The following is a 19,594-nucleotide window of genomic DNA, read 5'->3' as shown; positions in this document are numbered from 1 at the left end:
AATCTATGGCCCAGCAATTCTACTGATATTTCATAAATATGTATATTGATTCAGCTGACTGTATAGAGCTTCTCCATCTTTGGCTGCAAAGAATATAATCAATCTGCTTTTGGTATTGACCATCTGGTGATGTCAATGTGCAGAGGCATGTCTTCTGTTGTTGGAAGAGGGTGTTTGCTCTGACAGTCCGTTCTCTTGGAAAAACTCTATTAGCCTTTGCCCTGCTTCATTTTGTACTCCATGGCCAAACTTGCCTCTTACTCCAGGTATCTCTTGACTTCCTACTTTTGCATTCCAGTCCCTATGATGAACAGGACATCTTTTTTTTTTTCAGTGTTAGTTCTAGAAGATCTTGTAGGTCATCACAGAACTGTTCAACCTCAGCTTCTTTGGCATTAATGGTTGGGGCATAGACTTGGGTTACTGTGATATTGAATGGTTTGCCTTGGAAACGATGTGTATACACACACATATGTATAGGTACATACGTGCAATATTTCCCATAGTAATGTTTGCACAAGTCCCCGAGAATTATTTGTTATAGCCCAAATCAGAGACAACTCAAATGCCTGGTGTTTCCTCTATCTTCTTAACAATCCCAATCTTTCTCTTCCAAAGCTCTGCTCAGTTTTAAATCATATTTCATAAGAACTATGTCATCTCTCATATACATCACATCAAACTCACTGAAATGAAGGAATCCCCTTATTCATATCAGAAAGCATTTTAATTAATTAGGTAAAATTTGTGTCAGAGTGGAATGGGCACACATGTATGCAGAAACACAATCATCACTAGTTGGTTAATACTGCCTCTTCCTATCCCAAGACAAACTACATGGCTGAAACCTGTGGAAATATGGAAAGCACCATTGCAAGAATGAAGCAATTAGATGTGGAAAAAGGGAAAGAGAAAGAACATGATAGATATCAATCTTTGCTTGTGATTTTTAACAGACAAGTGCCTGTTAAATCCCAGCAACTCTACTCAGTGGGATAAATCATTTCATTGATGTGATAAGTGTGTACCTAGTAACTGCTGGGTACTCAAGGACAGCTCCCTTAAACCACTGATAATCCCACTGAGCAGATTAGGAAGCCCTCTGCTGACAACTGCATAGCTCTGAAGGCATACCACTATGCTCAAGGTTAAGTTCCAACAGTCTTGGCACCCTCCTTTCTTTTTAAGTGACTGCTCCTTGTCAAAGTAATTTGATTAGTACTGAAACTAGACTGTTTGTAACTATTGCTTTGCTTGAGGGAAACAGGTCTGGATGCTTAGGCTATTGTTCATAGACATGCTGATGTCATGGCATCTGGAGTGGAAACAGAAAATGGACTCATCTCATCTGTAGGCCAGCTGGACTCTAAATACAAGGTTGCCACTTGGTTGCTCATGGATTCATTTCATTAAGGCTTTCTAGTTCCAGTTTGCTCTACCTTTGAAAATTAAAGAAAGCTTGGACCCAGGAATATTTATTGTTTGTGCATGTAGCCATTACTGTTATTTTTTCCCCACTTTTGCAAAATGGGGAATTCTAGCTATATTGGAAATTAGAAATATTAGCTATATTGACCAGAGAAGGCAATGGCAACCCACTCCAGTACTCTTGCCTGGGAAATCCCATGGACAGAGGAGCCTGGTAGGCTACAGTCCATGGGCTCGCGAAGAGTCAGACCCGACTGAGAAACTTCATTTTCACTTTTCACTTTCATGAACTGGACATGGAAATGGGAACCCATTCCAGTATTCTATCCTGGAGAATCCCAGGGACAGAGGAGGCTGGTGGGTTGCCGTCTATGGGGTTGCACAGAGTTGGACACGACTGATGCGACTTAGCAGCAGCAGCTATACTGACAATCTAAAAGTTCATTAATTTTAATATTGTTTTGTTCTTTTGAAGCAATAAACAATGAGACTACCAAATGAATCTGAATTCTTTGTGATTATAATTATTATGTAGAAACATGTTCAGTGTGAAGGCTGTTGAATGTGCTAACTTGGGAGGAGCACATTCCTTTAACAGAGACATTAATATTTGGTTTCCATAGCGTGTATGCTCAGTTGCTCAGTCATGTCTGACTTTTGTGACCCCATGGACTGTACCCTGCCAGGCTCCTCTGTCCATGGGATTTCCTAGACAAGATTACTGGAGGGGGTTGCCTTTTCATTCTCCAGGGAATCTTCCTGAGCCAGGAGTCGAACCCATGGCTTCCTGCGTCAGCAGGTGCATTCTTTACCACTGAACCACATGGCATTTAGCAATTTTCTAAGTGCTTTCAATCTGCATACCAATATTATTTACAGATAAAAAATCCCAACTTAAGGATGGTTCCAACATAAAAAGGTTTCTTCAAAAATAAGAGATTTTGAGCAACAAACCTAGCTAGAACTCAAGATCCTGGTCAAAATGCCTTTTTCTCTGATCTCAACTTTTATTTTTACTATATATTAATACTTTTAATGTGCTAAATTGCATTCTTTAGACCTTATTTATATAAACAACTCATTAGGATATAATAAACATCACCTTAGATTCATGCAATCATTCAATTCATTAATTGCATATGTTCTGTGTTATTTTTGGTTCCTCTTATTCTAACAGTCAAGTTTGACCTTGTAATACAAAATGAAGCAGGGCAAAGGCTAACAGAGTTTTGCCAAGAGAACACACTCATCATAGCAAATGCCCTCTTCCAAAAAAAAAACACAAGAGAAGATTCTACACATGGAGATCACCATATGGTCAATACTGAAAACAGAGTGATTATATTTGTTGCAGCTGAAGAAAGAGAAGCTCTATACAGTCAGCAAAAACAAGACCAGGAGCTTACTATGGTTCAGATCATGACTCCTTTTGCAAAATTCAGACTTAAATTTAAGAAAGTAGGGAAAACCACTAGACCATTTAGGTATGACCTAAATCAAATCCGTTATGATCATATAGTGGAAGTGACAAATAGATTCAAGGAATTAGATCTGATAGATGGAGTGCCTGAGGAACTATGGACAAACATTCCTAACACTGTACAGGAGGCACTGATCAAAATTATCCCCAAGAAGAAATTCAAAAAGGCAAAGTGGTTGTCTGAGGAGGCCTTTAAAATAGCCAAGTAAAGAAGAGAAGCTAAAGACAAAGGAGAAAAGGAAAGATATATTCATCTAAATGCAGAGTTCCAAAGAATAACAAAAGAGATAAAGTCTTCCTAAGTGATCAGTGCAAAGAAATAGAGGAAAACAACAGAATGGGAAAGACTGGAGATCTCTTCAAGAAAATTAGAATTACCAAAAGAACATTTCATGCAAAGATGAGCACAATAAAGGACAGAAATGGTATGGACCTAACAAAAGCAGAAGATATTAAGAAGATACATAGACGAACTATACAAAATGATCTTAATGATCCAGATAACCACAGTGGTGTAATCACTCCCTAGAACCAGACATCCTGGAATGTGAAGTCAAGTGGGCCTTAGGGAGCATCACTACAAACAAAGCTAGTGGAGGCGATGGAATTCCAGTTGAGCTACTTCAAATCCTGAAAAATGATGCTGTGAAAGTGTTGTACTCAATATGCCAGCAAATTTGGAAAACTTAGCAGTGGCCACAGGACTAGAAAAGGTCAGTTTTTATTTCAATCCCAAAGAAAGGCAATGCCAAAGAATGTTCAAACTATTTCACAATTGCATTCATCTCACATGCTAGCAAAGTAATGCTCAAAATTCTCCAAGTCAGGCTTCAACAGTACATGAACCAAGAACTTCCAGATGTTCAAGCTGGTTTTAGAAAAGGTAGAGGAACCAGAGATCAAATTGCAAACATTCATTGGATCATCAAAAAAGCAAGAGAGTTGCAGAAAAACATCTATTTCTGCTTTTTTTGACTATGCCAAAGCCTTGACTGTGTAGATCACAACAAACTCTGGAAAACTCTTCAAGAGATGGGAATACCAGACCACCTTATCTGCCTCCTGAGAAACCTGTACGCAGGTCAAGAAGAAACAATTAGAACTGGACATGGAACAACAGACTGGTTCCAAATTGGGAAAGGAGTACATCAAGGCTGTATATTGTCACGTTGCTTATTTAACTTATATGCAGAGAACATCATGTGAAATGCCAGACTGGAAGAAGCACAAGCTGTAATCAAGATTGTGGGAAAAAATATCAATAAGTTCATGATGGACAGGGAAGCCTGGTGTGCTGCAGTCCATGGAGTCATAAAGAGTCAGGCACGACTGAGTAACTGAACAACAAATTCTATCTGAGAGCTCTTCCACTCAAAAATGACAACTCTAGTCCCTATACCTGGAAAGAAATTATTTTTTTAAATCTCATCTGCTTATGTTTTAATATTTCACACATTTAATAATTGTTTATTTGAGGTATTTCTTCCAATTGTTTCAATCAGTTTACTTCTGTGTCCACCTTAGAATTTGGTGTCTGGAATTGATGTGATAATTGTTATTGCCTTTGTGTAAAACATAATTTGACTACATTTAGTAAGATTAATATCACTATCAAGCTAGTATTTACATTTATTGAAAAATTAGAAATGTTGAGCAAGTTCATTTGTAAATTTCTTAGTCACATACTCTTTATATATTAAATCTTAAAGTTTCTTCCATAGCAGATATATTCGGAAACTTTATTTAGTAAAATGTTAAGAAACATTTTTGCCATAAAACACATGTATAAACAACCACTATATATTGCTTGGAGCAAATCAATTTATATTCCTACTGGACTTACCTTTTGCAACCCCTCTTTATATTTAGATATACTTTACAAATACATGGAATCAATAAATGGAAATTTGTCTAGTAAGTCAAACTATTACAGTTCTTTTTTGACATTATTACATTTCTATTCTAATAATGGAGGCTAGGTTAGTTAAACTATGAAACAGAAACAATCAAACACCCCACTCATACAGGCAAAAGCTATAAATCTCCTTTATATTAAAGAGCATCAAAGTATAACTGTAAAGCTTTCCACATTCTCCCTCACATACACCAGTGGTGCCCTCTCCTTTTTTCCTATGTCTTTCTCTGCTTTGCCATATCTGTAGACTCAAAACCAACCATCTTCCACCTGCTTCAGATAAACTTAAAATTGTCCTGTAAATAGAGATTTGTTCCCAAAACCAAATTAAATAGAAAGCAGAAAGAAGAAGCAGAGAACATTGAATTTCCTTTAGGCTCCCTGCCTAATTCTTCTTGGGCTCAGAGCCCAATTTCCACTGAGCCCATTCTGGTTTCTTTAAAGCCATAGACACAAAGGCCAGTACTTACTATCATGATCGTTCAATCTTACCCAGCTTGTCATATTCTGACGACCATTTCCTAGTTTCTAGTTTGCTTTTCTAATGGCCTTATTTGTGCAGACACACTCTGAATGGGCTTGATTACGTTACTTATCCCAGGCTAAATGAAAAATGCATTACAAATAAGACTATATACTATCTTTTCTATTTTCACTACACACTTGAATAGATGTCTATAAAATCAGCTGGTCTGTTCCAATACCAGATTATTTTCACTATAGCATTAATTGTTGTTTGACTATGAATGTAATTTTAATAATTAGCTACTTAAGAATGATGAGATACCAAGGAGCTGACCCATCTCTGCTCCTGAAAGAAGTCTTGTCAACCTGATTGATATCAACCTCTAAATGTAATGAATAACAAAAATTTTGCACTATAAAAGCTGAATAGATTCTAGTAAAACCAAGTGCAAAAATGTTAATTCCTGTAGGATAATAGTATATATTTCCAAATTAAATATTTTCACAAACTAAGTCAGCTTACTTCTCAAATCACTGCAGATGGTGACTACAGCCATGAAATTAAAAGATGCTTACTCCTTGGAAGAAAAGTTGTGACCAACCTAGATAGCATATTCAAAAGCAGAGACATTACTTTGCCAACAAAGGTCCGTCTAGTCAAGGCTATGGTTTTTCCTGTGGTCATGTATGGATGTGAGAGTTGGACTGTGAAGAAAGCTGAGCACCGAAGAATTGATGCTTTTGAACTGTGGTGTTGGAGAAGACTCTTGAGAGTCCCTTGGACTGCAAGGAGATCCAACCAGTCCATTCTGAAGGAGATCAGCCCTGGGATTTCTTTGGAAGGAATGATGCTAAAGCTGAAACTCCAGTACTTTGGCCACCTCATGCGAAGATTGGACTCATTGGCAAAGACTCTGATGCTGGGAGGGATTGGGGGCAAGAGGAGAAGGGGACGACAGAGGATGAGATGGCTGGATGGCATCACTGACTCGATGGATGTGAGTCTGAGTGAACTCCGGGATTTGGTGATGGATGGGGAGGCCTGGCGTGCTGCGATTCATGGGATCGCAAAGAGTCGGACAGGACTGAGTGACTGAACTGACTGACTAACTGACTTCTCAAATCACTCATTTTAATAGACTCTTATTAAACCCTATTCTGTGTCCAACTCTTTATATGTGATATCTAATAATATTTTTATATTTAATAATATAGAATAATAATAATTTATCTAATAATAATATTATTTAATATTTATTCAAATTATTATTTAATAATAATTTATCTAATAATATTTTAAAACTACTACTTATTAACAACTTATTATGTCAAGGAACTATATTAGAAACTTAGTGTGAGTTCTTTCTTTTAATCCTTAGAATATTCTCTAAAGTAGAAAGTGCCCTTGACTGACGAGTAAACTGTAATATTAAATTATTTGCCTAGGTACAAAAACCTAATAAGTGGTTGAAGATTCAGGCAGAGATCCTTTTTATTTTCTGTGATATTTCCAATTTTTTACTTGCAGAAATGCTACAGGTCCTAAATTGATTGTACCTTGGGTTTTTTTTTTTTTTTTTAACTTTACAATTTTGTATTGGTTTTGCCAAATATCGAAATGAATCCACCTCAGGTATACATGTGTTCCCCATCCTGAACCCTCCTCCCTCCTCCCTCACCATACCATCCCTCTGCTCGTCCCAGTGCACCAGCCCCAAGCATCCAATATCGTGCATCGAACCTGGACTGGCGACTCGTTTCATACATGATGTTATACATGTTTCAATGCCATTCTCCCAAATCTTCCCACCCTCTCCCTCTCCCACAGAGTCCATAAGACTGTTCTATACATCAGTGTCTCTTTTGCTGTCTTGTATACAGGGTTATTGTTATCATCTTTCTAAATTCCATATATATGCATTAGTATACTGTATTGGTGTTTTTCTTTCTGGCTTACTTCACTCTGTATAATAGGTTCCAGTTTCATCCACCTCATTAGAACTGATTCAAATGTATTCTTTTTAATGGCTGAGTAATACTCCATTGTGTATATGTACCACAGCTTTCTTATTCATTCATCTGCTGATGGACATCTAGGTTGCTTCCATGTCCTGGCTATTATAAACAGTGCTGCGATGAACATTGGGGTACATGTGTGTCTTTCCCTTCTGGTTTCCTCAGTGTGTATGCCCAGCAGTGGGATTGCTGTATCATAAGGCAGTTCTATTTCCAGTTTTTTAAGGAATCTCCACACTGTTCTCCATAGTGGCTGTACTAGTTTGCATTCCCACCAACAGTGTAAGAGGGTTCCCTTTTCTTACACCATGACTAGACTATCTCAACTCAGATAGAATTGAAAGCCAGAATATTCTAGGAAATTTTTCTAGATTGAATTCCTTAGGAAATTTCTTAGCTCAAGACACACATCAGGCAAATTAAAACTTACAGGAAAAATCCCTACTGAGACATGTTCTGATAAGTACTCATCAAAACTGTCAAATCTTCAGAAACAGAGAAGCCATGGGGAGCCTAATGAAAGGCTCCTGGAACACAAAAAGGCTCTTCAGCACAGACTATGGAAATCTGAATATAGTAGGACTTTAGTCCATAATGATGAATCATATTGGCTCATTAATTCTGATGTGTTTCACACTGATACAAGGCATTATTAGTACTGTAAACTGAGTATGTGATATCTGGGAAATCTATATTATCTTCACAAATTTTCTACAAATCTAAATCTATTCTAAGATAACAATTTTATAAACAAGTAAAAAATGCTACTCTCTAATTCATTTTTACTAAAGGAGACATAAACACAATTCTCAAGTTGAATGCAATCTTTTTAGTGAAGACTTACTAGAAACATGGGCTTCCCTGATAGCTCAGTTGGTAAAGAATCCACCTACATTGCAGGAGACCCCAGTTCAATTCCTGGGTATGGAAGATCTGCTGGAGAAGGGATAGGCTACCCACTCCAGTATTCTTGGACTTCCCTGGTGGCTCAGGTGATAAACAATCCGCCTGCAATATGAGAGACCTGGGTTCAATCCCTGGGTTGAGAAGGGAAAGGAAAGTTCAACCCCTGGAGAAGGGAAAAGCTACTCACTCCAGTATTCTGGCCTGGAGAATTCCATGGACTGTATAGTCCATGGGGTCACAAAGAGTTGGACACGACTGAGCAACTTTTACTTTCACTACTAGAAACATATAAAGGCAATTTTGTTTGGTATAGCATATCCATGTACAATATTTCAAGCTGCAACTTAATTAAGGTTTGGTTCATATTCTGTTTGGATCTGCTGGTCATTTTAATGATATCATTTTTATGTAACCTATATCATTAGTTTCATACTTACTGTCAAGCATTAGCCTTTCATTGACTCCTTAACTCTTCTCATTCTGTTTCCTTGTGTGCAAAGTGGGTATAACAATGGATAACTCATAGGATTGCAGGTGGGATGGAATGAGATAATGATATCAAGACTAGTTGAAGATCTTTATATAGGTTAGCTCTTAAAATACAATGTTACCCTATTCAAACATTATTTTTCTTGAATATAGGATATCAAGTTTTGCTTCACTGCCTGTAACTATCTGAAAACTTTCAGAGGACCAGATTAAAAATATCCCTTTAAGATTTGACTGCAAGATTGGCTAAGGTACATGGGCTTTGGCTGAATCACCAAACATGAGTATTGACATGTTACAGCGCAGGGATGTGCAGTCACCATTTCTGAATGTTTGCTTCCCCGCTGCTTAGACATCATGTCCTTCCCTCTGACTGAATACCCACCTACACTGTGGAATTGGCTTAGCCACTTTGTATGTTTATGATCTTCATTTCAAAGTCAGTTTCTATCTGTCCTTTTCAATTATTATTACTATTACTTTTTTAAGCCAGATGAGTCGTTTGGTTTTGTCCTGGTTGAAACCAATAATACACTGGAAATTCCATTTGGTAGGGCAAGCCTTAGTTCAGGATGTTTTTATTCATCTATCAGAAACATTTCCTTATCCTTAAGAAATATTCAGTGCCACATACAAGGTGACCAACCCAACTTCTCAACCAGTGGAGTAGTATTTTGCATAATTTTTAAAAGTGATCTGTATTAGAGATGATTTGGATTCTTTCTAATCATGAAACTCACTTTCTCAAGTTGAGGAGAAATTTGAGGCTCATCATTATTATAATAGGTGGTCAAATTCTTAACAAATCAATGTACTTCGTATCAACCATGTAAATGATTCTTGAAGAATAATTTATATGCTGGGTAGATCTTGTGTGTTAATAGGAATAAAGCGAACAGCCTTACAAAAGGAAAACAAACAAACAAAAACACAAAAGATAAGAAAGGAGGTGTTCATAGGCAGGGAAGCAGAATTATTTGTCAAAAATGGTGCTTTAGCATGCAAAAATGTGATGGCTGAACTGCATTAGTAAAATTTGTAAATCAGGTTTTTCAAAGGTGAAAATGAGTGCCTAAATAACTATTTTCCACTATTTTACTGTTGTTTGTGGGGCTGTTGTTTGTGCGGCTCAGTGAAAAAGAATCTGCCTGCCAATACAGGAGATGCAGGAGAGGTGAGCTCAGTCCCTGGGTTGGGGTGATCCCCTGGAGAAGGAAATGGCACCCAGTCCAGTATTCTTGCCTCAAAAATTCCATGGACAGAAGAGCCTGGTGAGCTACAGTCCATGGGGTGGCAAAGAGTCGGACACGACTGAGCACACACACACATTGCCTAAAAATCTCTGAGCTGACTGGTCAGGTTTGGAGGAGGGCTAAAACAGAGACAGAGAACACAGAAGGGATTGCAGTAAGGACCTAAATGAGGCACAATGTCTCTGGATTCTTTCTAGGACATCTGGAAGATAGAAAGACAGCAATAGCACTCTGATAAGGTCATTATATTGCTGTCTTTAAAATGAGATAGATGTCTCTATTGTGAAGAAACTGCCATCTTATTTTCCTATCCTTTTCTTCTTTTACAGAAAATCATGAAGATTTAGTCCTAGCTTGAATCACATATATAATGTTATCATACACCTTTAAGAGATAAATTAAATAATATAATGTACAGTTTGTAGCAAAGTACAAAGATATTATCTTTATGGAAAACTCACATCTGTAAAGAGTTGAAAACAGATTGGACTAAATTTCCCAAGGAAGAACCTGGGTCCATATTTACAATCTGGCAATAATCATATTTACTATAAGTGACGAAAAAGACCACTTGTGTTATACTTGTAGGCATGAAAGAACTTTAGATACATTTGCTTTTATGGCTTCTGACATGTGGCAAATTAAGTCATATTTTATAGATTTCAGTTCTACTCATTCTCAAATACCACTGTGCAGCTGAATAGTCTTTTATAAAGATTCCTATGTAGACTAAGCCAGAAACTAGTTCATGAAAACCAAGTGTGGACCCAAAATTCAATTTAAAATTACTTTATATTTATAATCATTTATACACATATATTAATGGCTATCATCAGATATATCCCCTATTTTATCAGAGGTCAAAGTTAACCATGGGATCAGATAAACCTGTGTTTGGGTGTATATGTGTGTGCATAGAAAATGGTATAAATAAATATATTGTCTAAAGAATTAGGTTTTGTTACGATGTTTCAAGTTTGTTTTCTTTTTTTTGTCATTTCTAGCAACAAATTAATGTGTATAAGTCATAGTTCTACAAATATTTTTTGCTGAATATTTCTGTGTTGGTTTAAAATTGCTCCTTTAGCATTCACATTCCAGGTTGCAGGATTGCTGCTGCTACTGCTAAGTCGCTTCAGTCATGTCCGACTCTGTGCGACCCCAGAGACGGCAGCCCACCAGGCTTCCCCGTCCCTGGGATTCTCCAGGCAAGAACACTGGAGTGGGTTGCCATTTGAAAATTCAACGAATTATGTACTAAAAGTGACCACTGATAACATGGAGTGAAGCCTAGCTTAGGACCCCACATGACAGTACATTAACTTTTTGAAATCAAGTGTATTTCATGAATTTAAAAGCACATTTCACAGTAATCTTTATGATTTTTAGGGCAAGGATTTAGATCTCCTTTATAAAGAAGAAATAAGAATTGCCTTATCTATCTAGATATATTGTTTTAAAAACCAATATTTATTAATTCCTTGCATAATCAATATCTCAGTAAGTGTGAGGGAAACAGCTTGATTTAGTTTTATTGGCAACATGTCCTCTGAGATCCAACTCTCAACTGCGGATGAAGAAAACATATAAATCTATCTTGTCTGAAAATGTTACCAGCTATCTAAACTTAAAACAAGAAACCAATGACTTCAACCCACCTTCTTCCTAGAAATAAAAATAATATCCAATTTTTTTGCCATTGAGTTATTATTTTCCAGTTTATCTCAAAGAAACCCTAATATTTTAATGATCTTTAACAAAATAAGTTTGAAAGTTGTTTGAATCTTGCTATGAATGAAACATATCATTATATAACTGATATATTGTGTGTGTGTGTGTGTGTGTGTGAACACACTCAATGTATGTATATATATATATATACTCATAACTTTTAATGAAATATAAATATTAAATTTGACAATAAACTACACAATTACTTTGAGTCAATGACAGAAACAGATGCAATGAAGTCAACTGATATCACACTATTTCTAAGATAAATTTTTTACATAATATCCAATTTTTTTCATAAACAGTACTACCGTCAACATACATACCTAAATCACCTTTTCACACATGAAAGATCAAGTTAAGTTGCCAAAGGGAGTCACATTTTCTGAAAGATACACCACTGCCTCTTTCTGAGTTGAATTTGTCTTGAGCTTTTAAATGTAGGACACTAAAGTGGTCTACATGTCTAACTGAATTAAGACCAATATTTTTTGGCTTCCCTGGACATCTACAGTTGGTCTCCTATATCTCACTCTTATCTAAAGTCATATAGTCTTGAATGCATAAACAAGCTGTGGAGTATATATATACAATGGAATATTACTCAGCCACAAGAAGAATGAGTAATGCCATTTTTGGCAACATAGATGCACCTAGAGATTATCATATTAAATGAAGTAAGTCAGAGAGAGAAAGACATGATATGACATCACTTATATGTGGAAACAAAAAATGATATGAATGACCTTATTTACAAAATAGAAACAGAGTCACAGACATAGAAGACAAACTAATGGTGACCAAAAGGGAAAGTGGGGGGAGGGATAAACTAGAAGTTTGCACTTAACATATATATGCTACTGCTGCTGCTGAGTCGCTTCAGTCGTGTCCGACTCTGTGCGACCCCATAAACGGCAGCCCACCAGGCTCCCCTGTCCCTGGGATTCTCCAGGCAAGAACACTGGAGTGGGTTGCCATTTCCTTCTCCAATGCATAAGAGTGAAAAGTGAAAGTGAAGTTGCTCAGTCGTGTCCGACTCTCAGCGACCCCATGGACTGTAGCCCACCGGGCTCCTCCATCCATGGGATTTTCCAGGCAAGAGTACTGGAGTGGGGTGCCATTGCCTTCTCCGAACATATATATACTCCTATATATAAAATAGGTAAACTGCAAGGACCTAGTGTACAACAAAGGGAACCATACCCAGTATCTTATAATAACCTATAATGGAAAATAATCTAAAAATATATACATACATATATGTATAACTGAATTGCTTTGCTGTACACTTGAAACTAACACAACACTGTAAATTAACTACTTTTCAAAAAATGTAAAAAATATAAAGTCATATATTCTCTGAAATTCTCTCACTTGTAGAAAACCTTTTCAGCTCCTGACATCTTCAGCCTGATAAAGAGTTCTCCCCTTACCATCTACCAAAATAGCCCATCATTCTCTGACCCTTCAGTTTTCTTCATTGTACTTATCAGATGCTGATGTTATTCTTTCTTTCTATTTGTCTGTGTCAGTTTATCAGTCTATGACAGATATGCTTATTGGCCTCTATCCACCAATGTAATTTCACCTCCTTGAGGACAGGGAATTTATTTTATCTCCTGTTACATCCTAGAACTATAATGACACCTAGCACTTTATAGGAACTCAGTACTTATTTCCTGAATGAGGAAATGAATAAATACATTTAATAATTTTTATTAGAAAATGCCTCATTTTTCCTATAAGGATGCTGGACACTTTTTATTTTATACCCTTTTTCATGCCCTATGTTAAGCTGAGAGTATATTAGTTGGCATAAGTTTAAACAGTAATTTAATAGTTCATTAAAAGTTTATTTGCATGCTTTTACAAGTGTTAATTTATATTTAATAGCCATTCATAGATTTTCAGTTATTGTTTAGGCTGGTACATTTATATAGATTTCAAAATTATTATATGCAGAACATAATATATTATGGTCTCAAAATTATAGCCATACAGATAGATGATAAGCAACCATAATTACATTATGGGTGCGGGGCCCCACATTACAGATGTGGGCCCAATTAATACTGATTTAGTAGTATACATGTATATTCCTGGTAGCTTTAAATGTAATCCATATCAAACACCTCATAACGCTTATAATTAATCGAGTTAGAATTAACTCTTTAGAATAATACTAAAATTGTCATAGCTATTAGAAGATGATGAGAATTATACACAGAAATTCTTTCTTCCATTCTTCAAAACATTTGTTGAGAGTCTATTATATAACAGACTCTTTTCTAACATAAAGAATACAGAAAAGAATGAGCCCAAAGTCTAAATAGAAAATATTAATGCAATGTGATAATTACTCAGTGTGGAGACCCAAGAAAGGGTGTCAGAAAATACATGCTTCAAGGAAAATTCATGGGGAAAAAAGAGAAGAATAATTACCATTAGAGACAATTGCTACTCGGCTTCTAAAAGGTGAATCAGAACAGTAATAATTAAACATTGTGTGCATGCTTACTAAGTCACTTCAGTCATGTCCAACTTTTTGTGACCCTATGGATGGGATTCTTCAGGCAAAAATACTGGAATGGGTTGCCATGCCCTCCTCTAGGGGATCTTCCCAACCCAGGGATCGAACCCACATCTCTTATGTCTCCTGCAGTGGCCAGTGGGTCCTGTACCATTAGTGCTACCTGGGAAGCCCAATTAAGCATAATAGTATTGCAAAATAATTTCTCTCCAGTTGCTGTTTCTTTTCTTTACTGGCTAAAAACTCATATGCATTTCTTAACTAATCCTCTTATGTGTTCTCACTGTGTTCTGTATTTCCAGTCAAAAGGGAAGACAATATCTCAATTATTAAAAAGTTGAGTAACCCTCCAGGCTCCTCTGTTCATGTGACTTTCCAGGCAAGAATACTGAAGTGGGTTGCCATTTCCTTCTCCAAAGGATCTTCCTAACCCAGGGATTGAAGCTGCCCATCTTCTACATTAGTAGGCGGATTCTTTACCACCGAACCACGTGGGAAGCCCAAAATGCAAAGGAAGCAAGGTTAATGTGTAATCGAAAAGTAGGCAGCAGGTCATTCTATGGCCTGCTGGAAATGCAAGGTCATTTCCAGACCTTGCATCTGGAAACAGCAAGCAGAACTCATAGTTCAAGGTGCGTGATTCTTTAAGCAAACTCCCAGAGTATCTGTGGCTTTTCTCCAAGTAAACAGCAAGATTTATGAAGGAAAACCATGAAAGTGAGCCATTTCTTTCAAATATTCCACCCTTTCTGGCACACTTCCAATCAGATTGGTCGTTTTTCTGCTTTCAGTATCTACAACTCAAAACACACAATATTTTTTTTTTAAATGCAGGGAAATCTTTGTCCAAAATTTTAAAGGAGAAAACATTTATAACACAGAGAAAAGTTTATGGAAGCTTTCAGAAATGAAGCAATTAGGGGTTATAGTATAGCAAACACATGAGAAGCTGATAATAAAAATTATGAAAGATAGAAACAAGTTAGCAAAGAACCACACTGAGGGTTGATGATAAGGTTAAAAGTCAGTGGTTTTTCAGAGTTCTATACCTAGAAAATGAACTGGTCATAATCTTGACATTATGAGGAAAACCATGAAAAGTTGATGAAAATCAACTCTGCCAAAGTCTTTATAGTTTTAAGCCAATGAATATAAGAATACTAGGTCACTCCCTACTAGATAATGATGAAATCAAGGAACTTTTTCCTTTGCATTGGTAAACTGAGCTTGCCGAGGCAGTGCTAAATGAGTGAAGGATGAGGGCGAACAGATGGAGTGGGTACTGGGGTAACAGCCAGTGATAACTGGATTAAGTAAAAACAAAACATGTTAAGAGCCAACTGCACCTGCACCCATTAAAGCTTGGTAATGGCCACTGGGCCCTGACAGAAACCAGAACGTTTGACTCCTTGTAATTTGAAAGTTATTTTACAAGCCATTATTGTGCATTTCCTCAGGCATGCCTTTCTTTTTATTGTCAGAGGAGGTTTCAAGGAAAACTGCCCGCAGGGCATTTTTAAAATGCAAAAGATCTGGTTGTTTGACTGTGCCTGTTTTGTTTATCCATGTAGTCTAACTGAACGTTCATTTTAACGATAGGAAAAACAATACTGGACCTGTTTTAGTACTGATTTGATTGACATATCGAAGCTTTGAAAAGTTAAAAAAAATAAATCAGGCAACTACTACCCTCACCTAGGTTTTACTTTTTATTTTCCGAGAAAAGAAGTGTCATCTTTAAACACACACAGAGAGAAAAGAGGCACAGAGAATTAGGTTATGTGTTTGTGAGTCAGAGGATCTCTCAAATCATTACAATAGAATGTCAACAATAGATACAAAGCGTAGAAGTAACCAGAGGAAGTACATGTCTAAGTTTACCATCTCAGGAAATCTCAAGACAAGACTAGAAAACAAGTGGACACGAAAGGCAGACAGGAAGAAGACAGGCATATGAAAAGGAGGGAAGAAATGGAACAACTCAGTGTATATGGTAATTTCTAAAGCTGTTCAGTACTTTGGCAGTGTAATTAGCCTAAAGGCAGCCAGTGTACTGCTTGGGGTATGACAGCTGTAAGGAACAGTGTATTGGTTATCCAGTGCCCAAATGACTCCTAAAATCTAGCAGCTTAAAACAACAAATGTTTATTATTTCACAGTTTCTGTGAGCCAAGAATCTGGTCCTGGGTGCCTCTATCTCAGGGTGTCTCATGAGGTTGTAGTCAAGCTGTTGGGCAGGGCACCAGTCATCTTAAGGCTTGACTCGGAATACAGGATTCACTCCCAAGCTCATTCAAGTGTTTTCCTCCCCAGGCCTGCTCATAACATGTCAGCTTGCTTCTCCCAGAATGAGTGATCTAAGACAGAGTGCTCAAGAAGGAAGCCACAGTCTTTTTATAACCCAATCCCAAGATTGACATACCATAAATTCTGCTGTATTCTATCTGTTAAAAGTGAATCACAAATCCAGCTCAATCAAGAGAAGATGATGGCATCAGCACCTGAATATCAGAAGATGATTTGAAGCTGCCTGCTGATGAGACTGCCAGCCACAAACACATGCGAATTTCCTTCCAGGTATGCTTAAGGTGGCAATGCTGAGGCTGAGGGGTCAGCAACCAAAAAGAGCTCTGACCTGGCATTGTGTGTGTGGAAGTCGCTCGGTCATGTCCAACTCTTTGCGACCCCATAGACTGTGGCCTACAAGGCTCTTCTTGAAGTCCATGGAATTCTCCAGGCCAGGATACTGGAGTGGGTAGTCATTCCCTTCTCCGGGGGATCTTCCTAATCCAGAGATTAAACCCAGGTCTCCTGCATTGCAGGCAGATTCTTTACTGTCCGAGCCACCAGGGAAGCCCACCTGGCATTGGTATAAACCAAAGCTGTCATACTGTTCTGCCTACGAGGCCAAACTGGTGTCCTCACTCCTACAGATGACTGTTACGTCTGTGAACGCTTTGTGGCAGCTCCAAGAGTACAGATACTTACTAGGATAAAGATACAGCTTACTTTCCATTCTTTTGTGTAATTTCAACCTCACCATTGAAGAAGGACAGTCAAGAACAGCAACCTACAATCTTCTTTTTCATCTATCTAAGAAATTTTGTCTTGGTTAGTCAAACTCACTTTCCCTGATGTCAGCAAAAAGGAGTTGATCTCTTTTGGTTGAATGTGGGTTGGGGGAGCAAAAGCATCTTTTAAAAACTGAGTATACCTTTGGTGCAAAGGTGAGAACAAGATACTGATCGGGTAGGCAGGAACCAGCAAAGATGGGTTTTGTCTCTCACACTAAAAAGCTTAGATTTATTCTGTGGGCAATGTGTGACTTCTAAAGGGATCATGTTTTCTAGAGAGCATACTGTCAATAATGTAGAAAGAAGAATGGGTTTGAGGGCTATGTTTCAAGGATGATTATTTCTTCAAGTCCTCATGTTTGGAGCTGGAACAGAAACTAAGACAAGGACAGAAAAGACAGAGAGAGGAACAGAATTGACAGACTGTTTAAAAGCAAAATGCATGACATGATGACTGACTGAATGCAGAGTGTTTGGAAGAAGGAAGGAATTCAGTTTCCAGTCTCCTACTTCACTTGATGAGATCAGTTGGGAAGACAGAAGGAAATGTAACTTTGAGTGAAATTATAATAGGAAAAGATAAGTACAGAATACGGCTCTGAATAGTTTCATAAATCAGAGGTCAAGAGCAAATGAAAGAATTATCATAAATGTTGCTATTGGAAAAAGAGTATTGTTTTTTTAAAGAAAACAGAATCCATGGTAACATTTTCAGTCTACTGGTTTTTGCTTTTCCAGAATATATTTTAGTTTATTACTCCATTGTCACTGAAATATGTGGAAGGTGCTAAGCCAAAGTTTTTCAGACTCAAAACTGAAGAAAAAGCTTTAAGATTATAAGAAATAATATTTCACAAGTTTGGAAAAATAAGAGGATTAAAAAAGAATATCACTACTGTATAATAAATCATATCAGTTTTAAGATTACTAACTGAGGTTTGAATATGGAAATAATAAGGATAATTTCCTTTCCAAAACCAACTAAAACTTTGCTATTGCTATTAATTCTTAAACTGTAATATGTTCTGACATTCATGGTTTTATACATAGAAAGTGTTCTTTTGTGATTCATTAAATGCATGTTTGAGTTTTTCCTAGAATGCCAATTAATGGCTGCAAAAAGAAATTCTATTTACAAATTCATTAATATTGCTATCACTTCAAAATAGGATGAGAAATTTCCTAACATATTTTCCCAGTAAGTTCATATTTGTTTTCTAGACCATTCTCAGAAATATATTTTGCTCATCAATGGATGCCTAGGAAGTCAGGAATCAATACCTAAAGAGCTGTCCCAAATCTAACAACAGAATAAAGGGAAATATCTTAAAATGATCTGCTGTGACTTGGTGATAATGATAATAATAATAATAATATTTTAGTTTATGATAATAATGACAATTATTACATAACATTTATTGAGTTCTTATTAAGTAACTGGAGCTATGTAGTGCTTTTTATGTGTGTTGCTGCTGCTGCTAAGTCGCTTCAGTCGTGTCCGACTCTGTGCGACCCCATAGACGGCAGCCCACCAGGCTCCCCTGTCCCTGGGATTCTCCAGGCAAGAACAGTGGCATGGGTTGCCATTGCCTTCTCCAATTCATGAAAGTGAAAAGTGAAAGTGAAGTCTCAGTCGTGTCTGACTCTTCGCGACCCAATGGACTGCAGCCCACCAGGCTCCTCCTTCCATGGGATTTTCTGGGCAAGAGTACTGGAGTGGGGTGCCATTGCCTTTTCTTTTTGTGTGTTACCCTTCTTTAAATGTCTTAACATTTCTATGAGGTACTATTAGTAGCCTTATTTTTAAAATGAGGACACCAAGGGCCATTCTTCTATAAGATAATAAGTGGTGGGATCAAGGTCTGAATCCAGGTAGTCTAACTCAAGAGTCCATTGCACTTCCCCTCCTCTACATAATTTTCTAGGCATTTGTTGTCCTTAAAGCAATAATACATTACAGCATATGTAAGTTAAAAAATTCATACTCTATATTCTTTATCCTTTAGGGTAGTAAACTAAAGTACAGCCTAGTTAAATAATTTTCTGCAGATATTGTAGCTATTTTAAAATACTATAGTAGTAAAATAGTAAATAAAATATTCTGGAAGAAAAATAAAAACATGTAGACACCTTCATTAAATGACCTGGAATGCTGAACTATGGAATATCTTACTAGTGAGCTGAATAAAAATATTTTTTCTAGAAAGGATACACAGAAGTTCTTTCACATTGAAAGTAAATATTTTCCTTTAAAAAATGTTATCTTGGAATATATAGCACATTGCCCTAACTTAAGATGATTTATTT

General features: G+C 37.0%; 1 protein-coding gene across 3 annotated transcripts in view; it reads right to left on the bottom strand.

The window, feature by feature from the left end:
* The window catches only part of CFAP299 (cilia and flagella associated protein 299), a 731,706-nt gene that overhangs the window by 274,662 nt on the left and 437,450 nt on the right, over positions 1-19,594 (bottom strand). The gene's annotated exons all lie outside the window — the stretch shown is intronic.

Source organism: Bos indicus, chromosome 6 (assembly GCF_029378745.1).
Source record: "Bos indicus isolate NIAB-ARS_2022 breed Sahiwal x Tharparkar chromosome 6, NIAB-ARS_B.indTharparkar_mat_pri_1.0, whole genome shotgun sequence".
NCBI lineage: Eukaryota > Metazoa > Chordata > Mammalia > Artiodactyla > Bovidae > Bos > Bos indicus.
Note: the sequence above shows the minus strand (reverse complement) of the source record. Positions and strands in the feature narration are given on the sequence as shown.